Raw genomic sequence first — 27,720 nt, 5'->3', positions numbered from 1 at the left:
AGTAGGCAGCATTACTACTTGGATCAGAAGGAGTGTATGGCCAACACTCAAGACTTCCTTGTTGTCCTCAAGTTCATCCTTGGCTGATGGCATTCATCTCTAGAAAATGTCAATGTAGTGTCTTGTTGCACTGTATAACTTTGACCTAATTTTACACTTGTTCAAAAGTTGCTTCTGCCTTTCTAGCTCTGGTTGTGAATGAAAATCCTCTGTGGGCCAATGTACCAAACATATTACCAAAATGTATAAGTATCTAAATAAAGCATAAAGGGACATAGGTGATACAAATTTGACATCTGACATCATGTTGCTTCACCAGAATGCAGGCCCCAGTGAGGTACATTTACATCCTCTAGACAATTAATTTCAGATTCATGAGGCCTCTGATGAAGCTTGTTTTGGTGCACATCATGTCAAGGGAAGGAAACATCCTGCTGAACCAACAACCATGGTTTAGTTGTCAGAATGCACATTCCATTACAGATTTCTGTGGACCAACACATACCATAGTTTTGGAAAGGAAGGATGGGCAACCCACTATCATGGTAAGGGAGGATGTAGCTTTACATGAGATGGAAGCCTGTGAATCCCATCCACAAATATGGACCTTCAAGGCAGACATCCCGGCTAAATGTACTCAGAAAGTGAGGCACAAACCACCTTCCTCACTATCCTTCCAGGTGTCCAGTGCTCAAGCATCTGACAGGAGCTTGCCACTCACCCTGCCAGAAGATTTTTGCAAACAGTGGATCACCTTGACTCAGAGTTTTCTCCAAGCTTTAAAGAACCTGCACTCAAGGTGTGATCCCTCTGTATCTGGAGTTCCGTTTTGAAAAAAAGAAGAAGGAGCACTACCCTAAGAAGCTAGATTATGTCTCCTCTGAGAGTGAGGAGGAGGAATTGAACTACTCCTCTCAAATTTCCTTCTGCCTAAGATATGACAATGAGAATGGAAACACAATTTCTTCTGCCTCACCCATCCACAAATCTCAACTGAAGATGGTCTTTGTAGAATAAAGAAAAACTTCAAATGGGATGCTAAAGAGGCATCAGATGCCCCCAGAAAGGTGCTTTGATTTATTGATCATGGTGCCTCTAAACCTGTGGATATTCCCACAGTTTGCAGTGTTCTGCAGGATTCATTTTTTTGCATCATCCAAGGAACAAGATGCCCAACCTCCTGCCCCCAAGAAACCAATCGGGTTATATTGGTTCCAGGAGTCCCATACATTCCTGTATAATAAGCCAGTCCAGCAGCAGCAGTATTTGTGGATCCAGAGGAGTGGTCCAAATTAATTCTTGACCCCAACAGTCACTGAAATTATTGGGAATGTAGAGGGATAGGCTACTTTGGGAAGAATGTTAACACAGCTGTGATTCTGGTCTTCAGGGCCACAAATTGTTAGACAAATTTGACTAAGTACCAAATTACTATCCCAGATCAAGTCAAAGATAGATTTGACAGCTGCCTGATAGATGCCTGGGGGGAAAATATGCATGCAGAATGTACATCAAGAGGCAAAACACTCCATAAAGTGCAGATATTGTGCTGTAGGAACAGTGTAGCAATGATGGGGTCAGTCATAAGAAGACGTGCAGGGCTTAGGCTACAACCCCTGACAGAAGATGTCAAAGAACAGCTCTTCAGTGCCCCTCTGGACAAAGAGCTGCTCTTTGGAAACTTCTTTTGTGACATGTTTAGGAAAATGGAGGAAGATAGCAAATCTGTATGGAGAGTCAAGCAGCTCTTTCACTACCCCATGCCCAGGTATGACCGATACTACTCCCCTCTAAGCTTGGCCCTTACTATCACAGAAAAGGAAAAAAAGGACAAAGATAAGAAAAATGGTAGGTACTCTACAAGAGAAAGCCTGAGGGACCACATGAGGCCTCTATCACTAGGGACCAATCATAACTATGTTGATTTTCTCCTCCTTTTCCCAAATCCTCACCCTAGTCTTATCCATACCGCCAGCATCCATTGTAAAGATGGTTGAAAGAGTACCCCAGTGCCTAAGCATTTAAAAGGTCATTACAAAGGACAGATGGGTGTTACAAAACATTTCTCAGAGATAAAAACTGCATTTCATAAGGAAATAAAAGTTCACCGGTATTACCTTGTGCTAAAAGACCAAGTACACTAAAATCTCCATATTCTCCAGAAACATCTAGTAATAGAGGTAATAGAAATAGTTCCTTGATAGGGACACAACAGAAGATTCTATTCAAGGCTATTTTTGTGCTCAAGTGTTTCTACCTGGGTTCCTGCTGAAAATAGGCTCCGTCCTAGTCGGACTTTCTCGGTCAAAAATGTTAAATAAAATAAATAAAAAGGAAGGGTCATGGAGACCTATACAAAGAATAGTTGGGTAAAATCTTGCCATAACAATAGATGTCCTTCTCTTCATTGTTGCAGTATTCATAACATGAGAGAGTTCTCTGCTGTAGGTGACACAATGCCAGCCAGTATACATAAGACTTTACTACTGTAGGATGCATGGTACTAGACATGTAAGCTGCAATCAGATGTCGGCCATAAAAGTGATGCACCATCCTCAGAACTGACTGTCCTAAGAGGAATGCCAGACTAAGGAAGCAGGGTATGAATCATCCAAGAAGAGGCAAGGCCAGAGGGGAAGGGGGGATAGGAATACTGCAACAGAGACAAGAAGAACATCTATTGTTATGGTAAGATTTTACACAACTATTCTGTGTCCTTCTATTCATCTGTTGCAGTATTCATAACATGAGGAAGGATACCAAAGATCATGAAGTAAGGCAGGAAGGTGTAGCTGAGGAGCTTTCTGGGAAGTCCTGCAGTTTGGCTCTGGCAAACCATGCTCTAGATTTAGAAATTACATCTTATTTATAGTGTTTGGTGAAGGTATGGACTGAGTTCCATGTAGCTGCTTCAAGAAATGAATTAGTATCCAATCCCTTGAAAAAGACCCTAAATGAGGCAACAGCTCTGGTGGAATGAGCCTAACAGGGGAATGGAGAGCCTTACCATGGTGAGTGTAGCAGAAAGAAATAGTCTTGGAATCCAGGAGGAAATAGTCTACTTGAACACAGCCCACTCCAAAGCCCTGGGGTGGTAAGAAACAAAAAGCTGATCTGACTTTCTATCAGCTTTGGTCTTATCCAAATAAAATCTAAGTTGCCTGTGAATATCTAGTGGTGGTAGGTTGGCATAATGGTTAAGCTGTAGGGTTTGATTCTCACATGGGATAATTGGCTAGGCTTAAAATGGCCAACAAGGGCAGTTATTCTAATACTAATCTATGAACCTATCTAAAGTATGGAGGACCCTCTCACGAGGGTTCTGGGGGAAAGAGAAATAGGTAGGTAACTGTATGAACTGATTTAGAGATAGGTCATTGACTACCTTAGGCGTAAATGATGGGTTTGTGTGCATGGACCCTGTCTTTGTGGAAGATCAGAAAGGGTGGAGATACCAAAAGAGTCTGTAGCTCAGACACTTATCTGGCTGAAGTTAAGGCTAGGAGTAACACAGTTTTCCAGGAGCAGTACTGAAGGGAAGCTGAGGAAGCTGGCTCAAAGGGTGAAAGAGTCAGCTTTTCCAAAACAAAGTTAAGGTCCCAGAGAGATGGAACAGGTTTCCTATGAGGTCTAATGTGTAGGATGCCTTTAAGAAATTGTTTTGCTTCGAATCTGCTAGCTAAGGGGGGAGATAGAGGCAGACAAGAAGATATGGCTGACATATGATTTTTTACTGACGAGTAAGTCAAACCAGCATTGAGCAATTCACACAAATGAGTCAAAAGCAGGGGAATTTCCGCTGTTAATGGGTCCTGATTTTGTTTCAGATACCAAAATGAAAATCTCTTCCATTTTGCTAAATAAGATTTTCTGGTATTCACTTTCCTGACCTCCTGAAGGACTGTAAGCAGGTCCTCAAAGAATAGGTTTCTGAGAGGGATTAGTACCCTATTGAAGAGTTGCCAAGTGGGGATGGATGAGGGTCCCTTTGTCTTGTGTTAGGAGGTCCACTCTCTCAGGTAACTTATGGATGATTTCCTTTGGCTAAATGCAAGAGGAGAGGGAATCTTTGCTTTCTCAACCAAAAGGGAGCTGCCAGCAAGATTTTTGGTTTGTCCTGCTGAATTTTGGACAGGACTTTCAGGATGAGAGGAAGGGGAGGGAATACATACAGAAAAATCCCCTTCCAAGAGAAAGAAAGGGCGTCCACTTTCCAGACCAGAGGATGAGGGTCTCTGACACAAAACCTGAGGAAGTGGATGCTGTGAAGAGCACTTTTGGCTGACATCAAAGAGTAAAACAATATTAATTTCATGAACTTTAATCATACTCTGACATTCCCAGCATGGTATTAGAAACCCAAAAGACTTGGAGAAATTAAAAAGACACAAAACTATGGAAGTTGTCTGTTCATGGGGGAGGCAAAAAAGTTTGTTTATGGAATATCCCACTGGTGGACAATGTCTGGATGGTGTTTGGGACCTGCTCGAGTAATCTGCAGTACAATTTTGAGAGGATGGGATGTACACTGCCTGAAAGGTTACCTGCATAATAGATAGGATTTGGTGTTCCACTGTTTGTTTACATACCAGAGGACTGTCATATTGTCGGTGAACAGCTTTAGAGGTCCTGGTAGGGATGAGGGTGGAAAGTCTGCATGGCCAATATCGACACCCTCATCTCCCTTACATTGATGTGTTCCTTCAGTTGAGAGGGAGACCAGATCCCTTGTACTTTCAGGTGGCTGAAGGTTGCTCCACAACCTACATCTGAGGCATCTGTGCAGATCTCTTGATGAGGAGCAGGAGGGTGTAAGGGTAGTTCTTGGTTGACTGACACGATGTATCCACCACTGAAGTTCCCTCTTCAGACAGTGTATGAGGGGACTGGAGAATTCTAAGGGGTGCTGGTGTTGCATCCAAACTCATTTTAGATACCATTGCCATTTTCTCATGTGGAGTTTGGATAAGGGGAGCATGGGAATGGTGGAGGCCATGAGGCCCAAGACCCTGAAACTCTTTGGATGTAATGTGGTAAACCAGTAGAATGTTCTGGAAGTAAATTATGACATTCTCTACATTTTGTGGGGGTAGACAGACCATCATAAGTTCTGTTTGTATCCTGCACCCTGGGAAAATTCAATCCTGTGAAGGGGTGAGAACTAATTAAAGTTTATGGTGAACCCCAGATTTTATAAAAGATTGATCATAAAGACAATATTTCATTCCATCGGGTCCCTATTAGATCGACGAAAACATTAAAGATGGAATGGCTTAGAAATCGAAAATGCCGTTCTTCGGAATCGCTATTGTGAGATTGTGGTACAGTGAAGATCGGAAAATTTGCCCTTTCCTCCCTGTAGTGCAATCTCGGAGTTGGTATATATAATTAGTGGGGGTGGCATGGGGGCACAGCCCCCCACAATACCTCTTTCGAAGAATGGCATTTTCGATTACTAAGCCATTTGATCTTTAGTGTTTTCGTCGATCTAATAGGGATCCATTCCATCTCCTCTGTAGAAGTAGCTAGAAGGAGAAGGTCATCCAGTTAAGGAAAGATGTGTATTCCCTGGTGTCTGCAGTGGGCAAGCATAGCGGCAAGGAATTTGGTGAAGACCCTTGGTGCTGTAGAAAACCCAAAGGGCAAGGCACAGAACTGAAAATCCTACTGTGATACAGGGAAGCATAAAACCTTCCTGTAGTTGGAATGGATGGGAAAGTGTAGATATGCATCTTTGATATCCAGGGTAATCATGACATCACTTTTATGGACGATGTTTGATTGCAGCCTATAAATGATGTTTGATCACACGTCGGGTCACCTACAGTGGAGAACTCCCTCATGTTATGAATATTGCAACAGATGAGTAGAAAGGCATGTAGCCATATTCAGAATGTTAGCTTTACAAGACTTGCTGCTCCTCTTGTTTCCTCAGCCTCTGCTGGTAACTTTGCATCTCAGATATGCTTACCTCACATTGTCATTCACAAAGAGCATAGGCACTTCCTCAGTTTCAAGGCATGGAGTTTCCCCCTACTAGTTTGTCACCTTGCCCTTTAGATTGACTATTACACCTAGGGTTTTCACAAACTGCCTATCTACAGTACTAGCTTAGTGCAGAATAGATGGCACTCAGACCTATCCATCTTTGAATGACTGCCTCATTCTGGCACTGTCACTGGGGCAAGTAAGCATTTCACTATGACTTGCTTGAAAGCCATAGGCTTTCTTTCAACATTCCTAAGTTAGCCATTACCCTTTCAAGAGAGTGGTGCTTATAAGGCATTCCTGGACTCCACTTTCTCAAAAAAACTTCTCCCATAAGAGATATGGAATCTTTAGCACAATAATTCCACAATTTAATGTAGGAGAATAAGGTTTTAGATAGAAAATATCTCTAGGCACCGGGGTATGTGACTTTTACTACTCTGATGACCTTCATGGCAAAGAGGCACATGAGAAAGCTACAGTGATCCCTAAGATCTATTTGAAACCAACATTCACAGTCCATAGAAAAGGAGATGATTTTTCATCATACCCTGCATATCCCAGAAACTGAAGAGATGATGCAAGCAGCTCCAACAGAGTTTGTGGTATCCTTCAACCAAGAACCTCACAATAAGGCACTAGCAGCAGACCAGTCCTGATCTGGGGGAATACTCTAAGAACCACTAAGATCCCAATCCAGTGGAATGCTGCTCAAAGAAAAAAGAATATAAATTTAATTTGAATTCAGTAGAAGACCAGTTAAGCAGGTCAAGGACAGACCCACATGAATGGATATTATACATAAACATTTTCCTTGAGTTAGTACACAGGTGGAGTGCTTCAGAGATAGACCTGTTAGCAGCACCAAGCAATAGACAGCTCAAGAAAGTATGCAAAAGACCACCATATGAGGATGCTTCAGCAATGGATGCCTTCTTCATAAAGACAGGTCCCTCCCTTTATGCATTACGTCTGATACCTCTACTCCCAGAGATGATGCAAAAAGTAAGAGAGGAAAGGCCAAAGATGCTCTTGACAGCCCTCCTTTTGGCCTAGTACTGGTTCTTCCTCCTCATAGAAATGTCTTGGAGTAAGGGTATATGCTGCTTCTGCAGATAGATCCATTATAGTAGAGCAGAGAGCCTTCATACACCCCAAACTGTGGACCATTCAAATCATAGCTTAGATGATTGGACTCCTCCACTCTTCAGGCATCAGTTTACATTGGAGGCACAACATTATTAAGAAGGCAAGGAAGCCTACCACTAGGAAATCCTATTAATCAATTTGAAAGAGGTTGTCCCTCTGGTGCCATAAAAGGAATCAGGACCCATTACAACACTAGTGTCCCTGATCCTGGAGAATTTAAGTGAGCTGTTTAATTCAGGATTGGACTTTGCATCCATTAAGATGCATCTTTCCTCTATTTTGGCTTACCTTCCCTTGACTACTCTCCAACCCCAGCTAACATGCCTGCTACCTGTTAAACGCTTTCTAAAAGACATAACGCATCTAAAACCACATAAAAAGGATTACTTCTACAAGGGACTTAAATTATATAATAGAAAAACTGATCCATTCACCCTCAAATTATATAATAGAAAAACTGATCCATTCACCCTCAAATTATATAATAGAAAAATTGATCCATTCACCCCCTGAGCCTCCAGCTACAATCCTCCTCAAATTTCTAACTTCGAAAATGGCCTTATTGTTAGTACTCACCTCTGCATGAAGAATATCAGAACTTTAAGTTTGAATATGTAAATAAAAGTCTGTGTCTTCCACAAGGACATAGTCTGAGAATGAACCTCTCCTTTATGCCTAAAATAGTCACTGAACTTACCCTTTCCAAGTCATTCAACCATTTCTGTTTTCACCAGTCTTCAACATGTTTGGGGGTGAGAAGGATATTGTATTCCCTCGATGTGAGATATTACTTACACAAAACAAAAAATAATAGAAGCTCCAGTCACTTGTTTCTGAGTTTTGCAACAAGGATGAAGGGTAGGACCATGTACAAATGGATCATTTCCAAGTGGCTGGCCTACTGTATCATATTTTGTTATGCCTTCAAAGGTAAAAAAATAAAACGAATAATTAAAGCTCACAATATTAAAGTACAGTTACTACTGTAGCCTTCCTGTAGGTGGTGACTTCTCAGCTTATCTTGAAAGTAGCTACATGGTCTCTATGGTAACAGAGTGATTAATGATCAGAACTTTGCCTACAACCCCACATCTCTCACTGTGGTTATGTTTAACCTCCTTTCCTTCATTGCTGGATCTCTGTTTTTCTTCTCCTTCATTGTTGTGTGTGTGTCCTCCTAATTCGTTACCAGATTACCCATTCCTTTAACTCACTTCTTTGTTTGCACTGCTGACTTTCAGCCTTCACTTCTCCCTCTTTGACCTCCTCCCTCTCCTCATAGCCATTGTGCTCCTGCCCATCCAGTGTCAGAATTGCATTACTGCTAGTCTTCCTGAACACGTCTGTGCTAACCGTCCTCTTTCATCTCTGGAACATCTCCTAGTTCATTTTTGTTCAGTTCACCCTCTATGCTTCCTTTCCCTGGAGCTCTTTCATTTTCGAACTGTCCTTTTATCAGGCCTATGCCTGCTATCCCTGCGCATTTCCCATTCATTTCTCTTCCCAATCTTTCCCCATTCTTCTTCCTAATGTTTTCTACAGAGCCCATCTTTGCACTCATCCAGTTCTTCCTGCATTTGCGTTTAGGCCACCTTGTGAGTTCTGTATTTCCCTGCTTGTTGGTGCCCCCCAACCTTCATTATGAGTGACTGTTTAAAAGGCATGATTTTGGGAACTGTTAATAGATGAGATGAAACAGAAGTAAAGAAAAGATTATTGAATAAGGAGACAGTTTGCATTTTGAAAGTTGGTACTTTAGTACCTAATGGGTTAAACCTTGAATGTAATTGGAAGGTGTTGTTGTTACCAGTTGATTTTAATAGTATTTTATGTAATTGATTAATGTGTGATTGATGTAGTATATAATAGTTAATGTATGTGTAACTTGTTATCTTCTGAAGGCTTGTGAAGCCGAGGTGCTAAGATATATTAAAGTCACTGTGTTTTCAGTGGTTTCAGCATTTTTCATCTCTTTGGTGGTATTTCTTGCATATCTGCATTTCCCTGTTTGTTGGTGCACCCCCCGCTCCCGCCTTCATCTCCCACTACGATCTCAGCAATCTACTTAGCTCCCGTACTAACCAATCCGGCTTCTCATCTTTATACATGCTGCACAGAATGTACCTCTAAACAAGTCCCTAAGCCACACAGCTAGCCCAAATGTAAGACAACTTACCAACCTGTACTTCTTCCTTCCTTGTCGTCTAACCTTTGCTTCTGGCAAAAAAAAAGATTTATTTGAGTCTAACTATTTTACAGTGTTGTGATAATTATTTGCACTAAATGACACCTTACTGACTGGTTAAAAAGCCCTCTGTGTTTGGCTCTATATGTTGCTTTCTTTATTTTTTTTTATCTTTCTTCATATTTCCAGTTCTTAACTAGTCAGATTTCCAGGCCCTCTCACCTATCCATGCATGGACACCGAAAGTACTGTCCAGGTAAGCTATATACCAGTGAGTAAATGCACTGCACTGGTTAGAGAGATTACAATTACTCAACAGGGCAAACACAGAACGTTTATAGCGTGACTGACAGACTGGTTATTGCTTGATGCTTTTCGTTCTTGAGCATCCACCACTCACTGTTTTCTTACCCCTCTATATCCCTCTATATAAAGCCACTTAGCTGTAGATGGTGGTCAGTGTTGATGTGACACCCCAACCCCAAGTTCAAAGGTTGAGAAAAGAAGAATGTGGATGGATGGATGATTGGATTTAGAGGCCATTCCTTTGACTAGGACTGTACATACCTCCTAGGGAATTTGTTCACAACTTATTCTACCTTCAAGGAATCTGGAGTCAGAATGTCAAGATTTCTGCCTCATTTTGTCAGTCTCATAAAATGTGTGGTTTTCTCAGAAATCATTGAGGCTTGAAGTTAATAAATAACGACAGACAATAGAGTCTTCATATCCTTCAGAAAATACATATCAAACACAAAACCTCTTATTCTCAACATTCTTTGATTTTCCAGAATGACTGAATTTGCCTCATATTTTGCCATGTCTCTTGTAAACTTTTTGATTTTCTTGTAAATAAGTGAGAACTACATGCAGTCAATAATGCTAGACATTAGTGTTTCATATTTGTTCTTCAGATAATGCACAATGAAGCAAAACCTGTTGTTCTATTAACTTTCTAAGTGAATCACAGTTCTTCTTTTCCCAGTTAGGGGTCGCAACAGCAGAACTTCGGTCCGCTAATGATTGGCAGGAGATTTTTACATTGCCGAGGTGCCAGCTCGACGCCCAACCTTCAGCGAAGGCATGCCCATTCACACATGTCTTTCGAATGCCACTTGACCGCGGGGAGGACATGCAGACTCCACACAGAAGGCGCTCCAGCCAAGAATTGAACAGCAGAACCTCTTGCTGTGAGGTGACAATGCTACCTCTGCACCACCGTGACTACTTCTAACTGAATCACAATATCATTTGAAAATTGTCCCTGAATTTGGACATTTCTCCCCACACACACACACATACACACACATTATTTTGGTCTTTGTCCCTGATTCTTGAGCAAAGAAGGTTAGAGCTATGCCCAGAAATGATAGCAATGCAGAAATTACAGCAGACTTTGAAGTCTGGGCTGGTATTAGACCATAACAGAAATGGATAATATGGTGATATATGAATACCTAAAGGAAAAATTAGTTAATAATAAACAGTACACTATTAGACCAACACCATTTGGTACCTCACATTAGTATTTTGTAAAAAGATCTGCAGAAAAAAACTTCTTGTTAATTGTTCATACTAAAGCAAAAAAAAAAAAAAAGCATCTTTTACAGAACAAAAATTCTGCATTACCCTTTCAAAGTAGCAACCTAAATAAAAAGTGCCATTCATCTGTGCCTACACTGTTATATAAAAATTAGGCAATTGTATGGAAAAACAGTGCAATCCTGGCAAAATATCAGTGAATTTACAGTCATTTTCCGAAGCAGTCTATAATTTAAAATTCACTTTTTCTCACATTATGCAAATGTATTTCCAGTTAATGTATGAAGACACTTGGCCACTGACGTCAGTTTTAAATTGTTAGCATCTCCTGTCATTATTTACACAGGGTTTGTTTGCACTAGGATGTTCCTATGTGAGATGAAGTAACTTGCCTAAGGTAGAGAAGCTTTACAGAAATGTGTTGGCAGACAGCTTTCAGTTAAAGAATAACCATTTATGTTCATGTAGGCTTTGGCCAGTTCCCAGGCTCAAGATGCAATGTATTTCCTTACATTCACTGTTGCAGTATTCCTTATGTATGAGTTTTCCCTGCCGTGAAAGCCCGACGTCGGCCAGTATACCAACGCCTTACAAAGTTTTATGGAATGCTGGAAGTCATACATACAGTCCCTGCATTGTGTGGGCCATAAAAGTGACATCCAGACGTACCATCCTCAGCACTTATTTGCCACCAGTCCAAACACATCTCCAGATCACTGGACTGAATGTCTACACCATTTTCCACCAGTTTGAATACATTGTTTTGTTCTTTGGTTTTCACCTACATCCTCTTGCTAGTACCGACCCATGGCAGATAAGCACCACATATAAGTTTAGTTTTTTTGCTACTCCATGGGGTTAATGACATCAAGGAAGGGTAAATGCCAGTGTGGGAGACAGATTCCCCATAAAGACTGCCACAATAAATGTATTTTTTGCTTAGGGGCCTCTCGCAACCAGAAGACCTGTACAATTTATCAGGCTTTTGTTCCTAAACCCTTTGTAGCAGGCTCACTTCCCTTTCTTTGTATCTTTTGAACCAGCACCTTAAGCTTCTCACTAAAGAAACAATGGAAGGAAATTCCCGCCCTGAGGGTCAGCTGTTAGGGAAGAAGAAGGTGAAAAAGTTAAGACTGGAATCTTCCACTATCCAGCCTCCGTCAGGTGTTTCTCCCAAGGTTGTTGAGAACCCAGAGAATTGCCGGGCCTTGTTGGATTCTTCTGCCACAGCTGGTTTTCAGGCCAATGAGGATCTAGCTGCCATCTAGTCCGATGAGGCTGTGCAGGCATCTGTTTCAGACATTCAGGGGGAAAGAAGCTTGATTATTTCCGAGGAGCATAGTGGAGTTTCACATATTTTAGGTAGGGAAGAAGTTCCTACTACAATTATTGAATGCAGGCCTACTTCAGAGCCTTCTCAATTCTTTAGGGTGGATGTTCCTTTAAAGAAGAAGCAAAAAAAAACATGTTTATTCTGCTCCTAGGGATCCACAGGCCTTTACTCAGGGGTTGTTTAATGCTTTGATGGCCTTAAAACCTCCTCAAGGGGAGGTTGTTCCTACCCCTGTTTGTTCCCCTTCTCCACATAAAATGCCCAGGGAACAGGATTCTTCTGAAGAAGAGTTAGATTCTGATGAGGAATCCCTTGCTTATTCTTCCCTAATTCCTTCTCCTTTGGACTATGGGACAGAGGAAGAAGAATCTAATAGTCCCGATACTCTGAAAAAATTTCTTCTGGGGATACAATCACCAGAATGGTGACATTTTTCATACGGGATTGTGCTCAGGTTTCTGATATTCATAAAAGGTGTTATGAGCTGCTGCAGATGGAATCCCATAAACCTTCTGCTATTCCTCCTGTTTTGGCTGCCTTGTTTGATACTTTTTCCAATGACTCTGTAGCTCCTGATTTTCTTCCTCCTGCTCCCAAGAAGCCTGATAGATTTTATAGAGTGCCTGAGGAGTGTAACTTTCTGTATAAATATCCTGCTGCTGACTCAGTGGTGTCTGTAGCTTCTGACAAGCCTTCACAATTGCTTCCTTCACCTAAGCTACTACCATCTGACAAAGATATCAGAACCATGGAAAGGCTAGGTAAGAAGTTTTATACCTCTGCTACCGTAGCTTTCATGGATATTAGTTATCGGACCCATATGTCCAGGTATGTTTTGGCCTTCTTTTTCAGGTTTGTCAGCTTATTTCAGATCTTCCAGACTCAGAGAGTAAAACATCAGATCTTTCCTTGTTAGGGATTTCTTCTCAAGTGGTTTGGTATTCCATCAAATGCAGCTTTGATGCTGCAGATGGCTCTGCTAGGGCTGCTGCTTTTGGTTCTGTGATGAGAAGGTAGTTTTGGCTTAGGCTTCAACCTCTACCTGATGATATCAAGGTTAAAATGATGGATGCCCCTCTTGATAATAAGCTTTTGTTTGGTGAAGCTGCTGCTGGTTTATTTAAAGTCCCTTCAGAATAAAGGGATGGCCTTGCAGGAGCATAAACATGCCTTTATCTCTCCTGTGCCTAAATTCCTAAGAAACTACCCCAACAAGCCTGACTTTTTATGCAGTCAATGTCATCCTTCTTCTGAAAGTAAAAATAGTGGAAGGGGCCTCCTCCTGCTAAGACTACTTAGACTTCAGGGATTCAGAAGTCTTACTTTCCAATAAACCAGGGGCTGGGTGACTATCGGCCTCTTCCCAACCAAATTCCTCTTTCTCTTCCTATCTGGCTTCAGGTCACTTGGGATTCTTGGGTTCTTTCCATCAGTCACCAGTGGTACTTCATGCTGTGGAAATCCCATCCTCCTTTTATGGGCAATCCTCAGCCACTTCAGGAACAACTTCCCTTTTCCCCCAGAGGTGCTTCAAGAACTTTTGACTTGGGGTACTATACAAGAGGTACCTCTGTCCAAAAGGGGAGGGGAATTTACTCCAGAATATTTCTAGTGCCCAGGAAAGAGGGTTCTTGGAGACCTATTCTAGACCTCTCTCATCTAAATAACTTTCTGAAGGTACCCACCTTTCGAATGTTGTTCCTTCAGACTCTGTTTCCTCTTCTATTCTCTCAGGCCTATATGGTATCACCGGATTTTAAGGATGCTTATCTTCATATATTCCCATAAATTCTTTTTTCAGGAAGTTTTTACATTTCTCTGTTGCTTTCTGGCATTTTCAGTTTTCTGCTTTGCCCTTTGGCCTTTCAAATGCCCCAAGAGCATTTACCTTGCTCCTGTCATTGCTTTTTGAAGGCTTCAAGGGATCTAAGTATTTCTTTACATGGACAACCTTCTGATTCAGGCCTCCTTTCCAGAGATCCTGTTGCTAAATCTTCAGTTTGTAGTTTCTCTTCTTCAAAGTCTATGGCTCACAATAAACTACACAAAGTCTTCTCTGACCCGTACTTAGAACTAAATCTTTCTGGGTTGCAGGATTCAAATGGTGCCTATGTTGGTGTCCCTCCTTCCTCCCAAGGACTTAACTCTCATTTCCTTCTTCAAAACTCTTCTCCCTCTGGCATCTGTTACAGCCAGAGAGTTTCTAAGAGCTCTGGGTTTCATGGCATCCACCATTTCTATGCTTCTTCTGGCCAAACTCCACATGAGAAAGTTTCAGTGGTATTTGAAATCAGTTTGGCATCAACATGCTCATCCCCTAGATTTTCTAGTTCCTCTTCTACCTTGTCTTCAGAAGGAACTTCATTGGTGGATTCAGCAGTTATCTCTAAATCTAGGGCTACTTACTCGTCCTCCTCTTCTCTCTCAGGAGCTCTTCACAGATGCTTCAGATGTGTGATTGGTGTAAACTTTGGGCTCCCTAAAGGTACAGGGTCTATGGTCTTTGTGCCAGCAGGGGGAGCACATCAATGTCAAAGATATGAGAGCCCTTCTAATGGCTCTTAAGACCTTTCATGCTCTTTTCTCTCCAGGGCCTCTCAAGGTATTCACAGATAATACCACAGTTATGTGGTATATAAACAACCAGGGAGGGACAAGATGTATCTCCTTTGCCTATTGGCTCTCCTGGTTTAGAATCTTGCTGCCCAATATCAAGTGACTCTTCAGACAGTGTAAATCGCTTCAAGTCAGAACATAGTGGCAGACAATCTGAGCAGGTCTGTAACTAAATCCCATAAATGGATGCTATACAGGGATGTGTTTCTAGACATTATCCACCAGTGGGTTACTACTCAAGCAGATCTGTGTGTCTCCCTCAGAACAGACAACTTCCTTGGTTTTGTGCCAGAGTCCCAGGTCCTCTGGTGTGGAAGGTGGACCCCCTATCCTTTTCTTGAAGGGGGATGTTTCTTTATGCATTCCCTCCCCTTCATCTCATTCTGAAAGTTGTGGGCAAAATTCAACAAAACACTCCCAAAATCTTGTTGGTGACCCCCTTTTGGCCATGGTAGGATTGGTTGTTCTTCTACTGCATCTGGCCAAGGGTAATTACAAGTCACCTTACAAGGTGGACCTACTGACACAAGACAAGGGATCTCTCATCCATCGCCACCTGTTCACTCTTCAAAGACAATGTGGGTTATAGGATTTTGATACATCATATACACCTTTTTAGTGAGGATGTACTGAGGGTCCTGCTGGAGGCCAGGAAACCCACTACTAGGAAATCCTATTTATCCAAATGGAAGAGGTTTACTGTTTGGTGTCTCTCTCGTAACCTGGACCCACTTACTGTGGATGTTTCTTTGGTTCTCTCTTATTTATGTGAGTTACTCAATACTGGTTTGGCCTATTCTCTGTTAAGGCCCATTTATCAGCTATTTCTGCTTGTCCGCTTTTATCTCCATATTTTGCTTCTATATTTGAGGCTAAACAATTCCTTAAAGGTATCCTTCATATCTGACCTCACAGGAAGCCTGTTCCTCCTTCCTGGGATCTTAACTTTCTTTGGGAAAAGTTGAATCAGGCTCCTTTTGAACCTGCTGCTTCCACTTCTTTGCAACATTGTTCTTGGAAGACAGTTCTTTCATTAGCCATCACTTTTGCCAGATGTGTCTGAGTTGCAAGCCCTTATGGCCTGTCCTTCTTTTTTGGTTTTTCATAAGGACAGGGTGTCCCTGCGTATTAATTATTCTTTTATGCCTAAGGTGGTTAATGGGTTGTCATTTAATCAGGCTATTAATTTGCATGCTTTTTTCCCCTCTCCACAATCTACCAGCGAGAGGGTGCTACATACTTTACATGTGCATAGACAACTCAGATTTTATTTGGATAAGACTAAGACTATTACGGAATCTGATCAGTTGTTTGTTTCTTTTCATCCTAGATCCCTAGGATTAGCTGTATCCAAGCAAACTATTTCTTCTCAGATTTCAAAGGCTATTTCTTTTTGTTATGCCTTTCATGGTAAGAACCTTCATTCTTCTTTAAAGGCCATTCTACTGGTGCTGTGGCTTCTTCTGGAGTTTTTATTTTAAAGAGTTGGACACTACCTGTATTTTAGAAGCAGCTACCTGGACTTCTGTGCACACCTTTATCAAGCACTACAAGTTGGATGACATCTCTAGAGCTGGTTTTGCTAGGGCCATTTTCCATGGTTTCATAAAGGGCCCTAGTGCTCCTTCCTCCTCCCAGGTTTCTCCTTGAGCTTTGGCACTCTCCCATACATAAGGAATACTGCAACAGTGAAGGCAAGGACATCTACTGTTAAGGTAAGCTTTTAGAACTGTACTTTCTGAATGTGTGCCTTTCATTCAAAGTGAATATTTGCTTCTCTGCCTTAGTGATTTAAATTCAGACTCAGAACACCTTTGCTAAAGGAAATCTTACTGGTACAATTATACCATGTTTTAAATAATGTGTTAATTGTTTTTTTCTTCTGTTGTTGCTGCCAGTGATCTGACATGTATTTTTACAGTCTGGTAGACATCTGTTACTGGTGTCTCTGGATGCATTTTCTCATCCGATGAGTTATGTTATGCAATATAGACATCATGAGGTATAATTCCTTTGCATGCTGGATGTTTCGACTTCTTTTTATAAGAAATGTGATAGAAAGAGAAGAAGGAAGGAAGAAAGCAATGGCATTCAAAAGCTGGCTTAGTGCAAGTGCACGTATTAATGTATGTGTGGGGGGGCGTCAACAAATAAACCAATGTCTTATTTTTTTTCTTCACCCCCCCCCCCCATCCATACCTCCTTTGTCCATTGAGACTAGCCCCTGGCTGCTCAACGGGCTCATTTATTTTCCATGAGGCAAGAGAGCTACAACCCATTGATTCCATTAGGGGAGAAGGATGATTGACTAGGGAGTGGCACCGTTATCTGCATGGGGATCAGGGTTATATGTTTATGGCCCAAACACCCCATATGTGCCCTGTGAATGCTCTCCCTGGAGAGTGTACAGAAGGCATAATGTGGGACTGTCACTTTCACAAGTGACTGACATAAATCCACAGATTACCTCATCTTCTAGAATAAGCACGTCTCTCTGATCTCAAATGGGGTACTTGGTTCACTGTGTTTGCTCCGACATGTATCCCACTCCTTCCTACAGATGAGGATGACTGACATAGACTCTTCACTCTACTCCCTTGGCAGCCATAAGTATAAAAAGTGCGGGTTTTTTTGTTTTCAATGACAGGATGATGTAAGAGAGGAAAAAATATATGGGAAAACATATAGAAATTTATTAGAGAATTTAAAGGATAGTACAAAAGGGTATTATAATAATATGGAAAAACAGAAATATATAAAAGAAATTGAAAAAAGGCATTACTGTTTTGGCAGATATATTATTTGCAAGGGAAAAGGGAGGAAGTATCGGCATATTTGGGTAAAATAATAAAGGAAGTTATTAGATTAATGAGGGAAATGAAATATGTAAAAGGAGGGGTAAAAAGAATGAATTATGACTATTGTAGTTCAGCATGTGTAAAATAGGTATAAGAGTAAAAAGAAGCAAAAATAAGAGTGAGTGGAAAGTAAAAAAAAATCAAGAATGAGTTAAGAAAGAATTTAAAGAGGAAATTACTATTAGTGAATTGATACAGTAATTAGGAAAGTAAATATAGGTTCATAGGAGGTTACTAGGCTAGTGGCCCTAGAGCCTTTACAAGCCTAGCCATGTTAATCTTAAGTATCTTCATTTGTTCTTTTTTGGGTAGTTCACAGAACGAATTTGTGAACAAAGTGGATTTGTGATCAACACTGGCTACCCCTGTCTGTAAAGGACATGGTTGCCATCCCAGGGGCGAATTTGTGGTCTCCTATCCAAGTATCTAGGTTGCTTTTGAATAGGGTCAGTGAGGAGCTCTGTTCATAGGTTCATAGGTGTGTGCTATGCTAATGGCCCTGTAGCCTTTACAAGCCTAGCCCATAGGATTACCCTGGCATCATGCCGCCTGACGTTAGTTCCCAGTGCCTCTATCTGGAGTAATCCCTGGGGTGAACTTTCTGTTTCCCATCCACTCATCAAGATTTCTCTTGAAGAGAGGCAGTGAGGTGCTCTGTTTGACATGTATGGGAACTCTATTCCAGAGCATGGGCAGTCTCTGGGTTATGAACCTGTTCCTCCAGCATGTTCTGTTGATTGTGCTAATGAGATTGAGGTCTCTGTAGCATGTGGTGCAGAGGGATTGGGATTTCTTTAGATGTAGGATTTCTAACAGAGCTGGATCAGACATGGCTTTGTAAGTCAAGCAGAGGTTGCCTCTTAGTAGATGATATGAGACAGAGAATAGCTGGAGGGTTTGAGTCTGTCCATGTATGATGTGTTTAAGGCCTAGGATCCTCTTCGTGAGGTATTTTTGTGGCCTTTCCAGCTGTTGCATGTGTCTAGTAAGGTACATGCCAAATGGGGCATTGTACTCAATGCTTGGCCTAATGAGGGAAGAGTAGAGAGAGATGATGACCTCTTTCTTCCTGGATGCAAAACCCTTGGTAATGAGATGTGCCACATAGAAGGACTTTCTGACCAAGTGGCAATGTGGTGGTTGAAGGAGAGGTTGCTGTCAACCTGTGTCCCCAGATCTCTTATAACGCCTTAAGTGTTCAGTGGACTCCCATCAATGTGGTAATTAGTGGGAACTGAGTTTTTCCCAAAGGGGATGATGACGCATTTTTTGGCATTAAGCTTAAGGCCATGGTTTTGACACCAGTCATTGGTCTCAGTGAGGCCTTTCTGTAGGATGTCAAGATCACTTGGGGTGTTAATAATGGCTCCCAGCTTGCAGTTGTCTGTGAACTTGGTCAGCCAGAGTCCCTCCATGTTGGCCTGGACTTCTGAGAAGTAGATGCCAAACAGGAAAGGACCCAGGACTGATCCCTGTGGGACTCCATTCATGACTGGTCAGCAGTCTGACTTGAAGTCCGCTATTTTCAGACTGTGGGTTCTGTCTGTGAGCCAATTCGCAACCCACCTAGTGATATAGGGGTTGATTCCTAGTTTGGTGGTTTATAAATAATCCCTGAGTGGGGAATGGTATCAAAGGCCTTGGCCAGATTGAGGTAGGCTGTATGAACTGCCTTCCCCTCATCCACAGCTCTGGTGACTGACTCAAAGAAGTCAACCAGGTTGAACAGGCATGATCTACCTTTCAGAAAACCAAATTGCGTGGGATCTAGAGTTTGTAGATTCCCTATATCCTTGTTAATTATGTCCATGATGATGCGCTCCATAGCCTTACATATCAGACTCATCAGGCTAATGGAGTGATAATTCCCAGGCTCTGTAGTCACTCCCACTTTATGGAGAGGGATGATTGTAGCAGTGCGCCATTTGGTAGGGAAAAAGCCTGAGGTGAGGCTGTGATTGAACAGGGCGCACATATGTGGTGCCAGTTCACTTTGTAGCTCATAAAGAACACATCCAGGGATATTGTCAGGTCCCATGGAAGCCATATTCTTGGCCCTGGACAATGCAGCTTTAACCTGTGCTGCAGTAATGCTAGGTGCCTGGCATTCCTCGGTATTGTGATTGGTCCTTTAGGGGGGAGAGAGGGGTAAAGTGTAACGTAAGAGCTTATCCCTAGCTGGGAGGATTTCTCTGTGATGCAGAGTGGGGAATTGTGTTGAAAGCCTTGGCAAGGTTGAAATTATTTATTTATTGACATTTGTTAACTGGGAATGTCCACTGTGGCCTTGTGCACTGTCTTACATTCCTCCATGGCTTTAGTAACATTCTGAAAGACGTCTACTAGGTTTAATAAGCATGATCTACCCTTAATGAAGCCAGACTGGGTTGGATCCAGCATTTGGGGGTTGCCCATGTCCTTGTTGATAAGGTCTGTGATAATTATTTCTATGGTCTTGCAGATGAGGGCGATTAGACTTATGGGTCTGTAGTTCCCAGGGTCAGTCGATGGCTTCACTTTGTGTAGAGGAATTACTGTTGCTATTCTCCATTCTGCAGGAACATAGCCAGTTCTCAAGCTATGATTAAGGAGAACGTCAAGTGGGTCCACTAGGTCTTATTTTAGATTGTTTAGTAAACAGCCTGCCATATTATCTGGTCCCAATGAGGCCTGTTCTCTAGAGATACTAGGCAGAGGTCTGGTGTCAAGTATGCTTTGGGATATGGTAGGTGGGGTTAGTGGGGTCAAGTTTGTACTGAATCTGTCAGCTAGCAGGTTGGTGATATCTTCCAGTGTAGTATGAGTGATCCCATCTTCAACCAGTTCAGCACATAGCTGGGCATTCCCTTTTAGACTTCAGACATAGTTAAAGACTGTCTCATGATTATCCTTGGCTAGGGATGCAAATTTAGTTTCATAATTTGCTTTAAAAGACTTTACAACATTTCTGATATTCTTGTTTAGGCTTAGGAGGGAACTCTTCCTCTGCAGAGTGATATTTCTCTTACTTTTGGATGATAGTTTGTTCTTGTTATATAATCAGTTTGTTCTTGTTATATAATCTGTTTATACTTGAAGTCCACCACGGTGGTTTGTTTTATAGGAAGTCCTGGTTTTGATCCAGCCAGGTGCAACAGAGTTTATGCAGTCACTTAAGTCTTTGTACAGGGCATTTGTATTCAAGCTTTTCATACCATCACTTAGTAGGCTGTAGTTAGCTTTGGCAAAGTTTTCTTTTCAATTTTTGTTCCTGTGAGGGTGTCAATTCCAGTAGTTACTTCAAACAAGACTGAACTGTGGTCTGACTTAACCAGGGAGGGCAGCACACATGGGGAAGTACGGTGAACCCTCATGTTGGTGAGTACTATGTCCAGAACATTAGAGGCCCTGTGGAGGTGCATACTATCAGTTCCAGAGCATTTGTGTTAACAAAGTCCAGGAATCTCTGGGAAGTGTGTTTTTGTTCATGTATGTCCCCCAGTCTATGGATGGATTACTGAAATCTCTGTGACGAAGGTGCTGGGCTGTATGCAAAGGATTCCAGTAAATTGAGGTAGGCAGTGTGCTTATCCTGGTTCATGGTGGGGAGGCTATAGCTACCAATGATGTGGTCTAGTACTTTCCCAAGAGTTAGTTGGACATGGAGTAGTTCGAAACAGTCATGCTGTTTCACCAGTCATGAACTGTATTTGTTTTTAATGAAGTTGGATACACCTCCACCTTTGGTTCCTTCATACTCATTTTGAGGTCTGAATGTGTGGAAGGCACTGTAGCCTTGCACAACCAGGGTGCTTTCAGCAGCCTTAAACCATGTCTCGGTAACTGCACAGATGTCAACATCCTCCAAGGTGAGAAGTGCTTCCATGGAGTGCAATTTCATGTTTAAACTCCTCGCATTAAGCAGCATGACCCTGGGTTTGTCTTGATTAGATTTTGTTACATTGGTAATTTTTTTATCTTGACATTGCCTAAAAAAGGCACTATGGGGGAAGCAAGAGCCTTTGCCAGTATCCAAAAGCCTAGGGGTGACAGGTGCAGAACACCTCTAGCAAAGCAGTGAGGTCTGTCTACCATATCCTCCAAGGCTGACAGATACTGTATTACCTTGGACTGACACCAAAAGCTAAGCCAATTGTTGAAGTCAATCATGTTTTTGTTTATATTGTGGCATCATCCTGTGTTAGGGTAAGATACTGCTTAGGGCTAGAGACATACCTGTCCGGGACACATAATCAGTTCCTTCACGTCTCTCTTCATATAGTCCAGAGAGGTACAACTCAAGTCATTCACTCCAACATGGACTACAACAGAGTCATAACAGTGCTTATTGTTGAGTGACTTGAATGCATGTGTGATTTGTCAGATCCTGGCACCTGATATGTAGCTGACCATGACCTTCTCCTTGTCCAGTCTAGTGTGGGGGACATCTGTGTGCCTCACTATGGAGTTGCCTATGACCAAGACATTTGATATGTTTTGCCTTAGGGGTTTATTTGTTGAGACATGGGTGTGTGTAATTTTTGCTTAGTGGTGAGTGCGGGTGGTGTTCATTTGGGAGGTCTCTATTCTTTTTGTAGGCATTTAATAATAGCTTACATGTATGTGGGTTTATGTGTCGTGACCTTATTTTGTGTGAGAGGTGAGGTTTGCATGAGAGGTGAAGCATGTGTGCTGACAACCTGTTTGATGTTGTTTGTTTTAACATGAGAGAATTTACTCCATTTCCACAGTGTATTTGCATGTCTTACATAGGGTGTTAGTTTGCTTTAGGAGTAAATGGTTGTCAGTGTACATGAAGCAATTGCTACATTGCCTCAAGATGTCCATATCAATCTAGTTGGCAGGAGAAATGATGGGAAACTGCCCATCCATTGTGGTAAAATATTTTATTTTATACTGTTTAAAATTTTACACTTCATTCTTGACTTATCACTTTTTACTGTTATCTTAACTATTGGTTTTAATGTTAGCAAGGTTTTTAAATATTTCTGAATATACTTTTAAAAGGTCTTTTAAGAGTGTTTTCGAACTGATGAGCTATATTTATATTTACACATATACAAATACATTTACTGCATACATACTTGTTTTACAAGAAGCTGAATTTTTAAAGAAGCATACAATGGGTTAATTGTTCTTTCCTGCTTACCTTTGGGGGCGGGTTTGTCTTTTGCTTGGAGGACGTTGATGTGGTTTGAATTTGTATTTACTGTTTGAAACATTCTTGTTGCAATTGTCTGATGAAGTCTCACTAAGAGGTGAGACGAAAAGCGCTTTATGGTTACTGTTTTTTATTGTTTCTATCATTTGTTTGAAGCAAAGTCTGAAGAATAAACTTTGGAAACTACTACTGTGTGCATGCCTCAAGCCCTCTTGCCTGCATTTATGTAAGGCAAGGAAACACAATTTCTAGATTGGAAGGAGAAGGGGAGAGCTACTTCAAGGTCAAAGTGAGAGTGTTTATTAGTATACTATTAGATGACCTGCAGCGGTACCAGCCTCTGCACAAACTGCCAACTCTTTGAGCAGCTGTGAACAGTGGGAGACTATGGAGAGTGTTTTCTATAGAGGATTTTAAAGTGGAGAAGTTTGCTTATATGCAAGCACTAAAACAGTTAAGAGCAAGTACAAAAATATACTTATATCAGCTGTGTAGGTCTAGATAGTTTTAAAAGCAATCCATGTCTTTTAATCAAAGGTGTCCAAGCCAGGTACAAGGAAGCTCTGAATAAATGAGCACATTCTCACAAAAATGTCATTTTTTTTATACAAGCAGAATGAAAGACTATTATAAAGTTAAACCCTCAGGCCAATCAGATAAAAAAACATAATAAGCTATTGACCAGTAGTTCCCACATTGGATGGATTAAATTTAGCTCTTTGCTCCTGCCAGAGTGCAAAAGAACCCTTTTAATGTAAAACAAACTTGATTTAAGCTCAAGAAATGCTTTACAATAGAAGTCAGAATGCAGGCAATATCAGTAATCCATGGAAATAAGTTCACTAAACATGAGAAATGTTCACAACACACAAAAACTTTGCAAAAAAATATTTTAGCAGACTCAGACGAACTTTGGCAAAGTCAGGACAGCTTTTGCAGTGTCAGTAGAGGTTAGAAAATATCCAAATACTGTTAAAACAACTTAAGAGCAGTACAGTAACAAACAAATGGAGTTTATTTAACAAGTGCAGGCTGAAAAACAGTGATAAATTGAACCAAACCAGTAAATGCAGCAGAAAAGTGTTAAATATCACTGAAACAGAGCAAGTGTAAACAAATATACTTATATCAGCTATGTAGGTCCAGATAGTTTTAGAAGCAATCCAAGTCTTGTAGTCACAGGTATCCAAGCCAGGCACACAGAAGCTGTATCAGGCCCAGATGGTATAGGGTATGGAGTATGCTATGGAACATGCAAGAAATTAATGGATTGCCAAAGAGTATATTTTGTAAATATGTTGGCTGAATGTGGTTGAAGCAAGAGTTTCACTTATGAAGAGTTAAGTAGTAGGATATTTAAAATTTATATGCAAGAAAGGTGAGAAGAATGAAATACAAAAATGGACACCCATTACACTAAACAGCACAGATTATAAAATTTTACGAGACTAATACAGAGGGGGAATTTGAAGAAAGGATGAAGGATATAACAAAAGAAAGTATATATGGTATAAAACAGAAGGGATGTTAAGAATTGTTACTGGTTGTGAGAGAATTTGTGGATGATATAAGTAAAAGGGAAGATGTGAAACTTAAGGTAAATGTTTTTAGCAAGGCATTTTACACAGTAGGACTTGATGCTTTGTGGATTGTTATGGAGAAGTACAGAACAGTTAATAGAATTAGGAATCTATGGCAACATATCAAAATAATAGATTGAAGGTGTTAGTGAATGGGTGGCTGAATAAAGAAATATACATGAAGTATGGCATAAGACAAGGATGCCCCATGTGTAGAATATTATTTGCAATGATAATAAGTGTGATAGAAAGTGAAGCAGCTTATAAAATGAAAGATGCTAGATATGTGATACAGAAGGTATTGGTGCTTCTGGTAGTTTTGACATACGCAGACAGTATAATTGTAGTTGTTAAGAAGTGCTGGTTTGTCTGAATGAATGCTTAAAGGAAATGAGAATAACCTTGAATAAAGATAAAAGTAAGAGTTTGGGTGATGTGATGAAAACTGGAGGGGTTGGATATTTTTAAATGTTTGAAGTGTCTTTGCTAGGGATACAATTTGTGAAAAATTATTTAGTTGTGATGCAATGGGAAGATCTGAAAAAAGAAATATGCCTTCTGTGGAGGACATATAGATTAAATTCAGGAAAAAAAATATTTATCTGGTGAATTCTCTAGTGATGGGAAAAATATCATATATATCAAATCTTTATATGATCCCAGAAAAATATAAAAAGGACATTATACAATAGGTGTTTTCTTTTATATGGGGTTCAAGATTAAACCCAGCAAAAAGAGGTGTGTTATATATGGTAAAGAAGCAAGGAGACGGAGTTACTAAATCAAGTTGTTTATTGTGCTTTAAACGCATTTAAGAGCATGAACGTTGGCTTAAAAAATGGTATTAAAGTGGGTAAAGAAAGAAAATGAGAGATTCATACTGGGAATATTTAAATATAAATACCAAAAGTTCTGGGAGATTATGAGAATAAGAACAAGAGAAAAATAATATCTAAATGAAGAAATTAAAAACTATAAAGAAAAACTACTAGCATGGAAAATAAAAATTGATGATATAGAGAGAGAGGGAAGGTTGCCATATAATAATCTGATAAAACAATATTATTATGTAAATCCATGGGAAATTTAGCAAGAACTGATTAAATTCATTAAAGTTAGGAAAAAGTGGTGTACCAAGATAGTAGAGTGTCAGAATTTCTCATGGAGATTGGTAACAAATAAGTTACTATTAAACAGGAATATACCATATAAAAAGAAAGTCGAAAGAGTGTATTTATTTTGTGGGGAGGAAGAGAAAACAGAACATCTTTTTTTGAAATGTAAGAGTGGTGAAACACTGGAAAAAGTTGGGTGAAGAACGTTTTCGAGAATATTATTAACATAATATACATATGAATATGATTAAGTATGACTATTATAAGAACAAGAAGAAAGAATATGTGAGAAGGGTAGATGAGAATAAATGTATTTTATGTAATATGGGTTATTTGGAAAGAAAGAGTGAATGAAATTTTGTTTAATGGGAAATAATTTTGACACATATATTGCAAATAATTAAATTATGGTTGTGGAAGAAGGAGTGGTGGGTCAGTTGTGGAAGAATAACAGTAGGGATGTTATAGGAAAAATAGTAAAAAAAAAAGAAAAAGAAATGTGCATATATGTGGCTGTAAATATGTATATTTTGTAGAAATGTAACTGTGCAAATAATGTTGTTTTATGTTGTGTTAAGTAAAGGACCCCTACTGTTTTCTACATGTTCCATGGGACCTTTAACATTCCAGTGACCTACCGACAAATCAGGCAGTTGGGACCTCAGTTTAACATCTCTTTTGAAGTATGATACTCTGAGGAGTGCAGCACCCCCACTGAACTCCATGCTGTACTGCAGTATAACTACTGGAAATTTAATCCAAATACCCAAAAAATAGAGCCTACAGCCTTCTCCACCAAAGGTGTGTTTGCAACCTCTTGAGCAACTACAACTGCCTAAGTTTTAGCAAAAGCATTGTTGTCTTTGCATTATGACCCTGAGCTCTGTCCTTGGATATTAAGACTATTTTTCAATAAAGAATGATATTTCAAAATTGACCATTTCTCAAAAAAAACCCTGTTCCATAAATATGGTCATGGCAGGGGGTATTTCTCCTTATCCTTATCCTCAACTATAGAGGTGCAGGGGCTCCAAAGTTGATTACATAAGTTGTATGGGTGTATGAAGTATAGTATTCTGTATAGAAACTTAGTGGAGGGCTTATTTCTTATAAAGTCAAAATGTTTTCCATGTTACAAGACTATACTTTCTACCACTTTTTCTGTCAAAAATGTATTTGGTGCAAAAACCTTTGACTGTGTGTCTTACATCTACAGAGACTGTATATTCTAGTTGTTAAGCTGTGGGTTAAAGAGAGGTGTTCATACCTCTCAACCTCTTACAGCAAGAATCTGGAAAAAGACATAAATAATGGTGAGACAAATGCTGAAAAATAGGGCCATTTTTTAAATATTGCTCTTACAAACTTAGAAAGTTGATAAAACAACAGGTTTTGCATTAACATGAATTTTCTGAAGGATATGAAGTCTGAAACTCAAATGTCTTTCATTATTTTCTGACTTCAATCTTCAATTATTTGTCAATGATTTGCCAGGAAACAGCAATTTTATGGGAAACAAACTAAAAATGTGACTCAAAAATCTGGACATTAAGTGAAAATCTAGACAGTTGAGAGGTATGGGTGTGAGCCATCCCATTTACAACAGTTCAACACTAACATTGAGTAAATCATAATCTGAGAATGAAACAATGTGTGAAATCAGTTTCCCGATTCCTGCCACTGCAGCTACACTGGTTTATCCACTATTCTGTTTAAAACTGAATTTAAATGGTTGCTATCTTGTGCCTCTAGCCTAGGAAACTGTTGTTTCAGAACATGTTTAAATGTGTTAATTGTCAACTTTCCATTGTTTCACTTCATTGGTACAACCTGTTAAATCAAGTAAGAGCTGTACTGTTAGGGTGACATTAGTAAGTTTATGAATAAAGTAAGTAGGATGCATATCAGCTCTGCAGTACTGCATGAGTATTCAATAAAATAATTATTTTAAAATACAAAGTTGAAGCACATGATAGGGAAGCTGCTAAATACAGTGTGATCCAGATCCAATTTGGATACATCAGTTTCGCCCCACTTTGGAATTCTAATGATAGAATGGGACTCCATTTTTCAGCTTGGGTGGTAAATGCTCAAATCATTTCTGAAGATTTTTTTTTGTGGGGGTGCATCTTAAATCATTAACCATATTACCTGAATTGATGAAACATGTTACTAAGTGCCAACGCCTTTACG

This window comes from Protopterus annectens, chromosome 2.part0 (assembly GCF_019279795.1).
Source record: "Protopterus annectens isolate FY-2018-M chromosome 2.part0, PAN1.0, whole genome shotgun sequence".
Classification (NCBI taxonomy): domain Eukaryota; kingdom Metazoa; phylum Chordata; order Ceratodontiformes; family Protopteridae; genus Protopterus; species Protopterus annectens.
The sequence above is the reverse complement of the archived record's forward strand: the minus strand, read 5'-3'. Positions refer to the sequence as shown.